We start from the raw sequence: 16,750 nt of genomic DNA on the forward strand, positions 1-16,750 counted from the left end.
AGAATTGCTGTATCTTATGTTTGCAAGTGTGTGTAAAATGCATTCTATGTATGTACCTGCCTACCTACCTACTTACCTACCTACCTACCTCTATCTATTTATCTGACCACCTATGAATCCATCTACATCTATCATCGTGGATACCTGTGTCAAGTACATGGGAAAGCCTGAATTGTCTACTGACAGGGAGTCATCACCCATGCTACCAAACATTCTAATAAACAAAAGTAAGGTGGGTAAACTTTATACATACCAGTGCTTCATAAATGACTATACGGAAATCTACATTTCTGTATTAATTGAATCAGTACGGAATTTAGAATACTCTAAATAGTCACGGTTAATTGCATACATTCAAGTTCAAGTTCTTGAATTTGTTTACGGTGGGATATAATTATTTGAGAAATGATAGTAACTTTCATAGCTTCAGTTGCCTGGATACCCTTTGATTCCTATTGGAACAAGTCTGACATAATCTTTTAAAATTCTGTTCACTAAATCAAAAGTATTTCTATGACAGTGTGCAATATGTTTCTCTTATTTCTAAGACACAAATGCTTCCTCACTCTGTACTTACTTTTTCTTAAGCCTTTACTGTCACTAGGGAGGCTTTTGTCATTCTATGTAATAAGGTAGAATGATATAAAATTAGCATTATGTATTTACTTTGATCTACAAAATGCTATATGGTTTTATATGATTCAATAAAATACCTATTAAAAGTTTATCCCCACTAAAATCCATAATAATGTCATAACTTAGATGAAATTTCTCCTGATTATCCTTATATAGACATAACATAGTTTAACAGTGGGAAGTACCAAACCTCCAAGGAATTTAAAGTCTGAGAGTGCAGACAGAGACTGAGCTTAGGTGATGCTAGTGGTTGTCACAACATGTGGTTGATTATACTTTGGTTCAGATGTTCTAAATATGGAGAGATGCGACTTCAGATTAGACCTAATTTATTAGATAAAGGGATTAGATTGGTTTAATAAATATGTAATAAATCAAGACCTAAAAATGCAAACCACCTCAGAATAGTCTAATCACTTTGTCATAATTTGGTTTCTCAAAAATGAAAGTAGGAAATATATTAATTTCCTTTAGGATTTTGTATGTATAGATAAATACCACAAACAAGCATAATATATGGAATTCCAAAAGAGTGGTTTAAATTTATTTTAACCCTAGAAGATTTAGAGGGAAGGCTTGATTTTCATTAAGTTCAGTGTAATCAATAGGATTTACTCTAAAGAAGATACAGGTGTTTGGAATAAAATCCCAAAAGATTGTTTGCATGAAATTGTCATAAACAAAGGGCATATGATGATACATTTTTTGCTATATTTTAAATAGTCAACATCCTTTCTCATACATATATACTCACACACTTACCAGAAGTCATTGATTACCTGTTAATATTAACAGGGAATAAAGAAAGGACAAATAAAGTCAATAAATAACTGTTCCATTTATCAATTGCTAGGTAACAAACCTGTCTGAAATGTAGTGGATAAAACCAAAAAATAGGGGGCTCCTGGGTGGCTCAGTTGGTTAAGCTACTGCCTTCGGCTCAGGTCATGATCCTGGAGTCCCGGGATCGAGTCCCGCATCAGGCTCCCTGCTCAGCAGGGAGTCTGCTTCTCCCTCTGACCCTCCTCCCTCTCATGCTCTCTGTCTCTCATTCTCTCTCTCTCAAATAAATAAATAAAATCTTTAAAAAAAATAAAAATAATAAACCAAAAAATATTTATTTTATTCATGAATCTTCAACTTGAGCAGGGTTCTGTAGGAAAACCCCACTGCTACTCCATTCAGTGTCACTTGAGGCAGCTTGAAGGCTGAGGACCAGGGTCACTGGGGATATTATTTACTCATGCAACTGGGAATTGATGCTGCTGTTCACTAGTACTTTAACTGGACCCTTGGCTAAAACATTCATTGCCTTTCCATGTGGCTTTCTGTGCTTACAAAATGGTGACTGGGGTCCAAGGAAGAACATCATGAGATGGGTAAGACAGGCACAAACCTTTCTTAGCTAACATTAAAAGACACGGAAGTACAAATCTCCCACATTCTTTCGGTTGGAAGCAATGAACTAAGGTCAACTGATAATCTAGGAGTGGAAACTCAAGATTCCACTCTGATGTGAGAAGTATCAGAATTTATGGACTTTAGCTTCTTTTTTTTAGGAGCAGTCCTGAGGTAGGGCAAAAAATAAAATGTGTATGTTAAAGTGTAAGTTGATAGGTCTTAACATATGTGTACATCTATGAAACTACCACTACGGTGAACATGGAAACATAGCTATAAGCCCTGAAAGTTTTGTTGTGCTCTTTGTAATTCCTCCAACCTAATGGGAGGTTTTTATATGTAGATATTATCTGCTTTCTGTCATATGGATTAGTCTGCATTCTCTAGAACTTCATAAAAATGAAATTATGCAATAGGTGTTTTGTTTTGTCTGACTTGTTTCCCTCAGCATAACTATTTTGAGATTGCTCCATGCCATTACGTGTATCAAAAGTTGGTTGTTTTTATTGCTGAGTAGTATTCCATTGGTTGGATATACCACAACTTGTATATCCATTCACCAACTGATGAACATTTGTATTGATTCTGTGTTTTTGGATATTATGAACAGTTCTACTATGAACATTTCTGTACAAGTCTTTGTATGGACATATGTTATAATTTCTCATGGAGAAATACCTAGGAGTGGAATGACTAGATCATATGGTAAATCTATATTTAACTTTTTTTAAAAAATGTTTTATTTATTTATTCATGAGAGTCAGAGAGAGAGAGAGGCAGAGGCAGAGGGAGAAGCAGGCTCCCCACCTAGCAGGGAGCCCGATGCGGGACTCGATCCCAGGACCCCGGGATCATGACCTGAGCCGAAGGCAGACGCTCAACCATCTGAGCCACCCAGGCGCCCCTATATTTAACTTTTTAAAAAGCTGCTGAACTATTTTCCAAAGCAGTTGCACCACTTCCATTTTCAGCTCTGATAGGTAAAGAGCTTGCAAGTTGTCCCTCCCTTTCTTACAAGAAAATGCTGGGGAAAAAAAAGCAACCATATTTGGACCCATCCACCAGAGAACAGAAGTTGCAGAGAAAGCCATCACTCTGAAATTTAGAGACAGATGTATTCAGAGAAATATACTATCCAAGGTTTGTTTACATGGGGCAGAAGATCCTCAATACCATACCTTGGTAGAACCACTTACTTAACTAGTAATTTTGACAAATTGCTTGAAACGGAGTACAGACAACTGTGAGAAAGAGAAAATCTTGAGGGCTGTAGTCATAGGAATCCCCCACACTTTCATGAACTTTCTGTCCAGAAGCCCACAGTGTTCTCATGGTGAGGAATTGGGGCAAATATCCTGGCCCTGGAAAGGGGAGGGGAAGAACAGCCATTGTGAAAACCTCCTAGATCCTTCTATTTAACAAAGGCCTCCATTCTAGAGGGAAGGATGTTACCAGAAGGCTTACCACAAAATTCTACTAAAGCTCATCCCAGCTGGCTGAACAAAATTTCACACACTTCAACCTGCTTTAGCCTTCTGTCCCACCTGGGGTGGGATAATGAATAGGGAAGAGGGTTTCAAGGAAATAGATTAAGAATGCTGCACCAGGAACAGAAGTATAGGAAAGAGAGGGGGATAAAAGCTATATCCCTAGAGTAGGAACAAAAACTCTCAGAAATGGGACGCCTGGGTGGCTCAGTTGGTTAAGCGGCTGCCTTCGGCCCGGGTCATGATCCCAGGGTCCTGGGATCGAGTCCCACATCAGGCTCCTTGCTCAGCAGGGAGCCTGCTTCTCCCTCTCTCTCCTTCTGCTTGTGCTCTCTCTGTCAAATAAATAAAATCTTTAAAAAAAAAAAAAAACTCTCAGAAAGACTTTACTCTGAGATATAGGCTTATTAAAACATTGAAATTTAAAAAGGAGATTATAGAACACTCCCTCCTCTCATTACCACTTTAAAATGCTTTCAGTATAACAGTGGAGAGAGCTGAAAGATACAGACTTTCTCTGAGGAACAGCACAAAGGTAAACCCTAAAGTCAAAGCCAAGACAAAAACAAGCACACTTTAAGAATTTGAAAACTTCAGTTATCTATACCTGCAACAAATATTAAGCACAACACATCTCCTAGCTAGATTAACATTAAAGGTTTATTTACTCCATTACCTATCACCCAATACAACATGTCCAGCTTTCAACACCAGCAACAAAAAATACCAGGCAAGTCAAAAAAGTGTACTAAAGTGAAGTCTGAAGAGTCACAACAATCATCAGAACCAGATTCAGATATAGCACATACATTAGAATTATCAGACAAGGAATTTAAAATAACTATGTTTAATATAATTAGGACTCTAATGGAAAAAGTCGAAAACATTTAAGATCAGATGGATAATGACAGCAAAGAGATGGAAACCATAAAAAAAAAATTAAAGGGAAATGACGGAAATAAAAAAACATAGTAAAAGAAATGAATACCTTGAACATACTTATCAGTAGACTTGCTACAGCTGAGAAAAGAATTAATGAACTTCAAGATACCTCAATAGAAACTTCCAAAACTGAAACAGAGAAGAAAAAATTAAACAAAAAACCTAGAGCATCTAAGAACTGTGGGGTAATTTCAAAAGTTATAATATATGCATAATTGGAATGTCAAATGGAGAAGAAGAGATATTTAAAGTAATAATGGCTGAGAAAATTTTATTTTATTTTACTTTATTCTTATTATTATTATTTATTTTTTTTTTTGTGGCTGAGAAAATTTTAAAATTAATGGTAGACACCAAACTACAGATCTAGGAAGTTCAAAGAAAACCAGGTAGGTTAAATACCAAACAAAAACCCCTCACAGTTAAGGATATTATATTCAAACTGCAAAAACTGAAGGCACAGCAAAAGTCTTAAAGAAAAGCATTTCACCCATAGAAGAACAAAAATAATAATTACACCAGACTTCTCATCCAAATTGGAGCACACAAGAAGAGAGTGGAGTAAAATCTTTATAAAGTGTTAGAAGAAAAAAACCTTGCCAACATTAATTCTATGTCCAATGAAAGTATCCTTCAAAAATGAAGGAGAAAGGGCATCTGGATGGCTCAGTCGGTTAAGCAACTGCCTTCAGCTCAGGTCATGATCCAAGGGTCCCAGGATTGGGCCCCCTGTCGGGCTCCCTGCTCAGCTCCCTCTGTCCCTCACACTTTCTCTCTCTCTCAAATAAATAAATAAATAAATAAATAAATAAATAAATAAAATCTTTACCAAAAAAAAAGTGAAGAGAAATATTTTCCCAGACACACAAAAACTGAGGAAATGTATCACCAGCAGATCTTCCCTGAAAGAAATGTTAAAAGAAGTTCTTCAGGCAGAAAAAAAAAAAAGTAACACAGGTCACACACCTGGATCTACATAAAGAAAGGGAGAGCATCAGAAAATGGATAAATAAAGATAAAATAAAATTGTTAATTTTTTTCTCAATCTTTATTGATCTAAAAGCCAGCTGTCTGATGAACCTTAGGGGAATGGAAAAAAAAGAGAGAGAGGGAAGCAAACGATAAGAGGCTTTTTTTTTTTATTCTTATGTTAATCCCCATACATTACATCATTAGTTTTAGATGAAGTGTTCCATGATTCATTGTTTGTGCATAACACCCAGTGCTCCATGCAGAATGTGCCCTCCTCAATACCCATCACCAGGCTAACCCATCCTCCCACCCCCCTCCCCTCTAGAACCCTCAGTTTGTTTTTCAGAGTCCATTTCCTTACACCACACACAAAAATAGACGGGAAGAGACTCTTAACTACAGAGAACAAACTGAGGATTACTGGAGGGGAGGTGAGTGGGGGATGGGCTAGATGGGTGATGGGTATTAAGAAGGGCACTTGTGATGAGCACTGGGTGTTATATGTAAGTGATGAATCACTAAACTATACTCCTGAAACCAATATTACACTATATGTTAACTAACTAGAATTTTAATAAAATATTTATTTTATTTATTTGAGAGAGAGAGAGCATGAGCGGGAGAGGCAGAGGAAGAGGGAGAGAGAATCTCAAGCAGACTCCCCGCTGGGCATGGAGCCCAATACAGGGCTTGAGCTCATGACCCTGAGATCATAAACTGAGCCAAAACCAACAGTTGGACATATAACTGACTGAGCCACCCAGACACCCCTAACTAACTAGAATTTAAATAAACACTTAAAAAAGAAAAGACAGCTGTTTGTTAGAAGCAGTAACAGTTACAATTTATTGGATAATTATAGTAATAATTATAAGGATAATAATAAAATAATATTTTTTAGGTCTTGATTTATTACATATTTATTACGTCAATCTAATCCCTTTATCTAATAAATTAGGTCTAATCTGAAGTCGCATCTCTCCATATTTAGAACATTTGAACCAAAGTATAATAAAAAAATAATAAAAAGGATAAGCGAAATGCAAGACAGAAACGTCACAGGGATGAGAGGGAGGACTAAAAATACTGGCATAAAGTTCCTCGACTACACAGTAAGTGGTATAGCATTATTTGAAGGTGGACTCAAACCATTTAAAAATACAGAAACCATAGGGCAACTACAAAAAGTATTTATTAAAAGGATTATGCCGGGAATGGCCAGCAATCCCCGTACTGACTGACGATGAAAGATTACTCCAAACTTTGCTGTGAAAGAGAGGAGAAGGCAAGGGGTTCAGTGCTCAGAGACAGAAGACTGTTTGCCCTTCTTTGCTCCCGCCTTTATTGGTCCTTCAGGATAATCACACATCTTTATCACTGTTTCTCAAGCATGTGATGTGTAACAAGGGGTCTTACTGGAACTAGGAGGATCTGTTTACTGGAAAGATACGATATGCTAATCTGTGTGTTCCACCAGTCCTGCTAAACATAGCCTAGGGGGACAATGCATACAGCTCTTAGATCACAAGGCGGTTGTTTGGGCTAAGAAAGCTTTGGGAAAGGCAACTCCCTGTGGCATTCCTATGGCAGAGGGGTCATGGTCACGCAGGCCTCGGCATTCCAAAGGCCTATGTCCTTCTCGGAAACCTTCCCTGTCCCCAGTGGCCTCTGTGTTACATTTTAGCAAGTCAGGTATTATGGCTGATTTCATGCTCCACATTAACCCCAACAGAAAGAAAGAGGATAAAATTGAATCATATAAAATGCCCAATTACAATAGAAAGCACTAAAAAGAGGGAAAACGACATAAAGTAGTTGTACTATTTTACATCCCCATCAACGTGGTTTGAGAATTCTAGTTATATACATCCTTGACAACATTAGGAATGATCAGTCTTTTAAAGTTTAGATACTTACAGGTGAGTAGTGGCTCTTTGTGCTTTTTGTTTTGCATGTACCTAATGTATAATGAATGATATTTAGCATCTTTTCATGTGCTTATTTGCCATCCATATATCTTCTTTGGTAAGATATATATTTAGATGTTTTACACATTTAAAAAATTAAGTAATTCCCTACCACCCCCTCCCCCCTTACTGTTGTGTTGTGGAAGTTCTTTATATATTGTGGATGTAAGTTCTTTATCAGAACCAGATTTTCAAATACTTTCTCTGAATTTGTCACTTCTATTTTCAATTTATTAGGAATGACTTTCAAAGAACAGAAGTTTGTAATTTTGAAGTCAATTCCATCAATGTTTTTCTTTATGCATAAAATTTTTGTGCTGTATCTCAGTAATCTTTGCCAAATCAATGTCACAAACATTTTGTTCTATGAGTACGTTTATGAACTCAATTCTGTTCCATCCATTTGTCTATCCTGAAACCAAACCGTAGTGCCTTATTACAGTAACTACAGAATATGTCTTGAAGTCAGGCCATGTAAGTCTTTTTTATTTTTTTCTTTTTCAAAGTACTTTTAGTTCTTCTAGGGATTTTTTGTTTTTGTCCTGTTTTTTGTTTTGATTTTTTTTGCCATTTGAATTTTATAATCGGTTTTTCAATTTCAATTTTTTAAAGTCTGCTGGGATTTTGATGATGTTGCACTGAAATCCTAGATCAATTTGGGGAAGATTAACTTTCTATTGATTCTACTTATTCCCGAACACTGTAGATCTTTATATAAGTCATCTTTTATTTTTATCAGCAATGTTATGTAGTGTTAAATGTATGTCTCACATTTTTTTGCTAGATTTATTCCTAATTATTTCATATTTTTGATGCTATATAAGTAGGTTTTTTATTGCTATATCTCATTTTAGTTGCTATTGTGTAGCTATATGCCTTTTTTTTTTAAGATTTTATTTATTCGACACGAGAGAGAGAGAGAGAGCACAAGCAGGTGGAGCGGCAGGTAGAGGGAGAGCCCGATGTGGGACTTGATCCCAGGACCCTGGGATCATGACCTGAGCCAAAGGCAGACGCTTAACTGACTGAGCCACCCAAGGGCCCCTATATGTCTGATTTTTATATATTGATCTTGTATCCTACAAATTGGCTACCACATGTTATTTAGTTCTAGTGGCTTTTTCTTTTTGTAGATTCCATAGAATTTTCTACATAGATGACCATGTCATTTGGGAATAAAGACATTGTTTTTTCTTTCTTTCCCACTAGCATGATTTTATTCCTTTTCCTTGCCCTAACTACACTGATTAGAACCTTCAAGACATTGTTGAATAAAAGACATGAGAGGTGACATCTTTACTTTGTTCTTGATATTAGGGGAAGACATTCATCTTTTTTTTTTTTAATTGAGTATAGTTAACATACAGTGTTGTGTTAGTTTCAGATGTACAACATGATGGATCAGCAATTCCATACAGTACCCAGTGCTCATCACAAGTACTCTCCTTAATCCCCATTGACAATTTTACCCATTCCCCCACAGAAGGCATTTATCTTTTACCATTAGGTATAATGTTAACTAATAGTTTCACAGATTTTTAAAAAATCAGATAAGAATGTTTTCTTCAATTACCAGTTAACTTTAAGATTGTTTTTCATCAGGATTGTTGGATTTTGTTAAATGTTTTTTCAGCATTTATTGAGATGTCCATTTGGCTTGTCTGTTTTAGTTTATTAATGTGATGAACTACACTGATAGATTTTCTAATATTAAACTGAACTTGTATTACTTGGTTAAACCTCACTTGGTCATGATGTATTATCGCTTTTAGATATTGTTGGATTTGATTTGCTAAATTGTTAAAAGATCTTCCCATCTATGTTTATGAGGGATATTTTATTTTCTCTGCTGGTATTAGAGTAAATCAATGCTAGCCTCATATTATAAGTTGGAAAGTAGTTCCTACTTTTCTATTTTCTGGTTTTGGTATTATTTCTCTGTTAAATAACTCATTCATTTTCCCCATAAAGCCATCTGGGCCCAACATTGCCTTTGTGTAAATGTTTCTAGTTACAAATTCAATTTTTAAAAGAAATATAAAACTGGGGCACCTGGGTGGCCCATATGGTTAAGCATCTGCCTTTGGCTCAGGCTATGATCCCAGGGTCCTGGGATCAAGCCCCACAGCAGGTTCCCTGCTCACTGGGAAGCCTGCTTCTCCCTCTCCCTCCGCCTGCCACTTCCCCCTGCTTGTACACACTCTCTCTGTCAAAAATAAATAAAATCTTTAAAAAAAAAAAGAAATATAAAACTATTCAGATTATCTAAGTCTTTTTTTGAATCAGCTTTGGTAGTTTGTGTCTTTCAAGACATTTGTTTATTTCACCTAAGTTTCAAGTTTATTGACATAGCATTGTATATAATATTCATTATTACCATTTTAATATCTTACACATCTGTAGTGGCATCCCCTCTTTCACACCTTACATTGGTAATTTATTTCTTCTGTCTTTTTTTCCTGATGTTTGGTTAGAGGTTTATCATTTTATCTTCTAAAAGAACCAGACCACGATTTCATTGATGTTCTCTATTGATTTCTGTTTTCTACTTCATTGATTTTATTCTTATCTACTTATTTGGGCTTTATTTACTCAATTTTTCTATTTTTCTTGTTTCTTTACATGAAAGGTCATTGATTTAAGTTTTGGGCTTATTTTCCAGGGGGAACTAGCCTAACTTTTACCAGTTTATACCAGATACTCAATATTTATATAGAATATTTATTACTCATATATATATTAGTCAGGGTTCTCCAGAGAAACAGAATCAATAGGAGATTGGGAGAGAGAAAGAGAGAGGGAGTGAGATGTCAGGGGAATTGGCTCATATGATTATGGAGGTAGAGAGTTCCCATGATCTGCCATCTACAAGCTGGAGAATCAGGAAAGCTCCTAATGTAATTTAGTCAACGTCCAAAGGCCTGAGAAGTGGGAGCACTGATGTCAAGAGCAGGAGAACATGGATGTCCCAACTCAAGTAAAGAGCAAATTCACTTTTCCTCTACCTTTGTTTTATTCAGAACTTTAAAGTGTTGGATGATGCCCATCTGCTTTGGTGAGGAAGATCTTTACTGGTTCTCCTAATTCAAATGCTAATCTCTTCCAGAAATAACCTCACAGACACACCCAGAAATAATGCTTTACCAGCTATCTGGACATCCCTGAGCTTAGTAAAGTTGACTCGTAAAGTTAACGATTTCCTCACACTATTTAGCACTTTTTGGGGGGTGGGTATGTTGTCATATTCTGTCTGATACTGCCATTTAATTTTGTATTGTTTCCCTTCTCACATGTGAGGTAAAGCACACACAGCCCTGGGTGAAAGAAACTAATTTAGAATTTTGCATCATCCACTTATTAATTGACCTAGGGCTCAGTTTCCTATCACTAAAATATCAATATAATCATATGCCCGTAGGAAGGTCAAAAGCACTAAATGGGATGTATCTGAGACTGCATCCCCAAAGCTTCAGTGCATTCGCAGTTATTTTAACTTTACTCTATTTAAAAAAATCTGACCACTTCTTCCAGTAGTGGAAATCTATTAAAATCACAATTTAAAATACAGTAATTATCCCTCTTCTTCACAGCTCTTGTATTTAATTGTTTTATTGGGTACCTCCTCTTTTAACTTTATAATTATTTTAAAATATTAAACAAAATTTATCCCAGGATAAATCCTAGGACTAATCACCACACCTACTTCTTGTTCTATGACCAAGACCATCAAGTAGTTGCATTTAATTGATATTATCCCATTACTGAACAGGAGCTATCAATGCTCTAATTTATAGCTGTATGATACATAGAACTTCTGGAGGAACAAAAGGACACTAACACATAACAGACAAAGAATCCAAACACAGATGACCAACCCCAAATTTTCCTTCCCTCAGTTATTTTGGTGCCATGTAAATATAGCTTCTCTTAGAAAGAATTTAATGCTATTACAATGTAATTTCTAACCTGCTGATATAACAGGGACTGATACTTATATTCTGCATAGTCATGTCTGTAAAAAGTATTAAAATGTTGATTAAATTGAAATTTTATTTCAGCTGGCTTTACTGCAATTAAAAGGCACTGTATTTCTTCTTATTTTTTGCCTAACCCATTTGCTGAAAATATAAATTCCCTAGGAAAGTATTATAACCTAGGCCATGCTATTGAAATAGTAAGTAAATAAAAAGAAGAACTTGGAGAGTCACAACTGATTTGGAGATAAAATATTGCAGATAAGATGACAAAATATTTGTCCTGAAGTTATTTTGCTAAGGCATGAATAAACTAGAATGAGGTAATATTTAGTTCTTGAAATTCTGTATGCTTGCATGAGAAATATAATTTTTCTTTATATTTATTCTACAGAAAAGAGTCATATCTATGGACTCTTTCTCTTAATATATGGTTGAACACTTATGACTGACTGAAAGCTCAGAAAGTTTTAAATATAATGTCCAATCTCATTCCTCACTATCAAACTAGGAAATGCTGGCAGAGGTTTGTTTTCATAGGCATATTTTCACTATTAGCGCCTTTAAAAAAAAAATAAGGTAAGGATAAACTGTATCCTCATATAATTGATAATTTGGAAAATGGTAGTAATAAGTTTTTTTGTTTTATAAATTACCCGTATGCTGCCCATATTATGATAATTAAAGTAGTGAGTTAGAAAAAAATTAAAAATATTTTAAATATTGAAATTGTCTTTTCTTTTGAGGCAGCAGTAATTTAAATTATACTGACAATTTCATGACTATTTTATTTTTGGCCCTGTTTGAAAGTAAAAATATTTTTGAGCAGGAAAAAGAAAATGACCAGACAAGGACATGATTAGATTTGGGTAGGAAAGAATAGCTGAGAAAGCTAAGAGAAAACAGAAAAATCATTGTGTTCCAAGGTTTAAAAAATACTCAAAGGATGTAAGACAAAATAAATACAATACTGTCCATAACTCTTAACTGACCAGTGTGACAGTGTGACAGGCCAGCATATATTCCAGAAAATATTTAAAAAATGGTAATAAAATTAAAAAAATAAAACTCTGAGCCCAGGAACATGTCCTCAATGAAAGTGACATCTCAATAGCCACATGTTGAAACATCCAGCTTTTCTTCACAATTTAAAACCCAAGACTTCATAGGCTGACATTTAAAAGTAGAATCTTCTGGTACAGGGATGGATGAATGCTATAACTCTCTTCTTGAGTTTCCCTTCTCCTTTGGGTTTCTTTTTATTTATGTCACTATTAAGTTTATCTCAGTGTAGTTGTCCTCTTAAGCAATTAGGCTTTTCCCTTTCCATGCTTACCCCAGGAGAGCTAAAAACTTGCCTGGAAAGTAAAATTTAAAAGAAAAAAAAAAGTGAAACTAAAACAAAATTGAATAAAATGGTTAAATAAGCTCAGAGAGTAATGTTCATTTAGATAGGGGCTGAAAACTGGCTGGCATATGGTCCCCACTCATGTTGTGGTGAGACTGTAGGGTCTTTTAGGACATATCACTGGTTGTCAACATTTAAAAGTTTCACAGAAAAAATTAAACTAAGTCTATCTGACTTTTCTTGAGAAAGTCAAAAGAACCGGCAGCACTGGGCCAGTGTTTCTACACATCAGCAACTGGCTGGAGAAGGAGCTTCCACTTATTTCCATAACCTATACTCCAATTTTTCACACTTCCAATCAAGCCCATTTTATCTAGTTAAATTAGTGGACTGGAGTAGGTTTTATTTTAGCTGAGTCAGAAATTCTCATAAGAATGTAGTCAAGGCTTCTTAATCTCAGGAAACAAACTGAGGGTTGCTGGAGTGGTGGGGGGTGGGAGGGATGGGGTGGCTGGGTGATAGACATTGTGGAGGGTATGTGCTATGGTGAGTGCTGTGAATTGTGTAAGACTGATGAATCAAAGACCTGTATCTCTGAAACGAATAATACATTATATGTTAAAAAAAAAAAAAAGATAGTAGGAAGGGAAAAATGAAGTGGGAGGGAATCGGAGAGGAATCAAACATGAGAGACCATGGACTCTGAGAAACAAACTGAGGGTTCTGGAGGGGAGGGGGTGGGGGATGGGTTAGCCTGGTGATGGGTATTAAAGAGGGCACGTACTGAATGGACCACTGGGTATTATACACAGACAATGAATCAGGGAACACTACATCAAAAACTAATGATATAATGTATGGTGATTAACATAATATAATAAAATTAAATTAAAAAAAAGAATGTAGTCAAGGCATCAGTTGGGACTGCAGTCATCTATACCTTTCTGAGTTTACTCACATCATTATGAACAGGCTTCAAATCCTCCTGGCTCTTGGATGAAGACAATAGTTCCTTGCTACTTGGGCCTCTTTACAGGACCGTTCACAACACGGCAGCCTGTTTCTCCCCGAGTGAGGGTCTAGAGAGAACAAGAGATCAAGAGAGTGTGAGAAAGGTTGGTCACCGTAGACAGGAGTCGGCTTCTCCCTCTGCCTCTCCCCTGACTCTTGCGTGCTCTCTCTCTCTCAAATAAATAAAATCTTAAAAAGTGCCATCCCTTTTGCCATGTTCTGTTCACTAGAAGTGAGTCACTAAATTCAGCGCTCACTCCACAGGAAAGGATTGTATAAAGCCGTGAGTAGCAGGGGGCAACAAATCACTGGGGTGTCATTTTAAAGGTTCCCTACCATGAAAGTTGTCCTCATTCAATTGTAAGCCCTGAAAACTGTTTGTGGAGGCAAACACTTCCTTAAGAAGTATATGCAAAGAGCAGAAAAGGAAGGGAGAATAGATAAGCCTTGCCCTAGAGGGAAATGAAATCTAGTACAAATTCACAGTGTTCTATAAGATCCAAGTAAAAGGTAAAAAGAAGAATCATGGTCTGTTGCTTAAACCTAGAAGTTTCTCATTCATTCATGTGGGAAAGCATGGCTAGATATACAAGCAAAACAAAACAAAACTTATCAGAAACAGAAACTTATTAAGGGCAGAGGTTCAAATTGACAACCTTAAACAAGTGAATTCAGAGGATGTGGGAGTGCCCCCTGTTGCCAGCACACCTCTAGGGAAATAGCCATAAGCAGAAATAATTACCATGTGAAGGCAAGGATGGAACCAACAGAGGGGCTGACTTAAACAACAGCAAGCTTAGAGTTAGCAAGAGTTGAGATTTAAGCAAAGATGAAGTGGGCTTTACATAAATTAAAAGTGTTACGCCTGCACTAAAGTTAATTCTTTAGTCAACTTACATGATAGTACCATTTTGGTTTGTTCTCAAATAATTAACATTTGTTGCATCATTGTTATTTTCTAAGCATTGTTGCTTTCTCAGCTTTACAGCAATTCATTCAGCCATCGAAAGTCCCCTGTTACCTAGGCATTCCTCATATAGCCTAAAAGCCGTGGAGCTTGATTTGAACCAAGCAGTTGGTCTCCAGAGGCTGTGCACTCTTAATCACCGCTGCACCGTGAGGGCTCAAGTTAAAGAATCCCTCCAGCTGTTATGAACCAGATGTAACTGTACTCCATCAACCATCTATCAAAAACTTGGTCCTTAGCCAGGCGTCCTTTGTTGCAGTGCTCTCGCCATCAGCCGCCGAAATCACCTGTTACACAATTAGGGACTGAAAAAGGAATGTTTTTTTGTGTAGGTATCACTAGTTCAGCAGTGTTGCTTGAGCTATTTGTGCTATGGGGCAGGAGAAGGGTTGGGATTCAACTCAGTCTAAATGATAAAATTAAAGCATCAGTGAGACCCGAAACATTTTCGTTCACATAACTTCAGCCATGGGAATTACAGTACTATGACCACGCTGGTATCTTGAATTCACCTTGAGTGCCCATATTACCTGAAGCAATGCCTATGGAGAACATGAAAACAAATTGGTATTCTATAAGAATACAATATATCTAAATGTACAGGCAATGAGTTTTAAATTTCTAGGATAAGAGCATTTGACTAGATTTTTATGGATAGGTTCTTAATTTACTAGAATGTAAGCCATATTCTATGTTATTTCAGTTGTTTAAAATTCTGAGAACCTACAAGTCTCTGCCATTTGGTATCCTACCTCTCTTAAGCTGCATATTTCACAGGGAGTAGCCCAAGTAGTAAGGCTCTGGAAAATTATGCTGATGCCTTGCCCGTGTTAGGTAACCATGATTTCTCGTAAAGACATATGGGCATGTGTTATAAATTGCAATAGAAGGGTAGGGAGCTCTGGTGCATTTCCCAGACTTCCCCTTCTGGTTTAGAGAAAAAGAGTGTTGTTAGCAGCTGCTGAGGAGGTCCCTGTCCCCTTTTGCCTGAACTGTTAGTGTCTAAGTTGGGAAATATAAATAAGTAGATGTATTTGTGCAAATCTTCTATAGATCAAAGGAAGTGAGTGGCGAGAAGAAGCTTTCTTAATTGTTCCTTTATGTTCCCATGAATGGACACTAAAAGCAGCTAAGTATACTGAACGCTTTGTTTCAGACACTACTGATTATCTCCTTGATTTGTTTAGGAAGCTACAATTGATTTATTCCAAGAAAGGAAACAAACATTTCCTTTATGTAAATGCTTTCATTGTTTTTGTTCTCCTACTCACTTAAGCTCTGACTTGTTATACCTAATATGTATTTTTACTTTACTCTTTTATTTCTTTTATTTTTTTTTAAGATTTTTTTATTTATTCATCTGAGAGAGAGCGAGCGAGAGCACGAGCAGGGGCTAGGGTCAGAGGGAGAGGGAGAAGCAGACTCCCTGCTGAGCAGGGAGCCTGACTATGGGCTCAATCCCAGGACCCCACGATCATGACCTGAGCCACAGGCAGAGGCTTAACCAACTGAGCCACCCAGGCACCCCTTTACTCTTTTATTTCACGATAAGTCCAACTCTAACTTCTAAGAAAATTGAGTTTTATTACCTGTTCTGGTTAAGTCTGGACCTGGAATACTTTTCTAGGGATGCACTTAATTAACGTGAATGTTTGCAATGTTTTGTTAAATAATATGGGAATCTCTAAGATTTTTGGATTTGATTTGGTTTTAAAAGTGCTTTTATAAAAATTATTGCTCCTATTAATTTATCTATCTGTTTGTATAAAAACAGCAATATTACCCAGCAGTACAGATTTTCATATATATTTTATTCTTTCACAAAATTACTTGGGTCATTCTTCTGTTTTTTTTTTTTTTTTAAAGATTTTATTTATTTATTTGAGACAGAGAGAATGAGAGACAGAGAGCATGAGAGGGAGGAGGGTCAGAGGGAGAAGCAGACTCCCCGCCGAGCAGGGAGCCCGATGCGGGACTCGATCCCGGGACTCCAGGATCATGACCTGAGCCGAAGGCAGTCGCTTAACCAACTGAGCCACCCAGGC

General features: G+C 36.6%; 1 protein-coding gene and 1 long non-coding RNA gene across 2 annotated transcripts in view; one reads left to right on the plus strand and one right to left on the minus strand.

The window, feature by feature from the left end:
* Positions 1 to 16,750, minus strand: part of LOC145720501 (uncharacterized) — a 132,109-nt gene that overhangs the window by 96,145 nt on the left and 19,214 nt on the right. Inside the window, exon 2 of the long non-coding RNA XR_014143469.1 lies at positions 13,686 to 13,806. This is a non-coding gene — a long non-coding RNA (uncharacterized LOC145720501). The remainder of the gene's footprint in view (positions 1 to 13,685; positions 13,807 to 16,750) is intronic.
* Positions 1 to 16,750, plus strand: part of TFPI (tissue factor pathway inhibitor) — a 547,151-nt gene that overhangs the window by 58,784 nt on the left and 471,617 nt on the right. The window lies entirely within an intron of this gene.

This window comes from Leptonychotes weddellii, chromosome 3, assembly GCF_054177405.1.
Source record: "Leptonychotes weddellii isolate Sample4059 chromosome 3, ASM5417740v2, whole genome shotgun sequence".
In the NCBI taxonomy this organism is placed as follows: domain Eukaryota; kingdom Metazoa; phylum Chordata; class Mammalia; order Carnivora; family Phocidae; genus Leptonychotes; species Leptonychotes weddellii.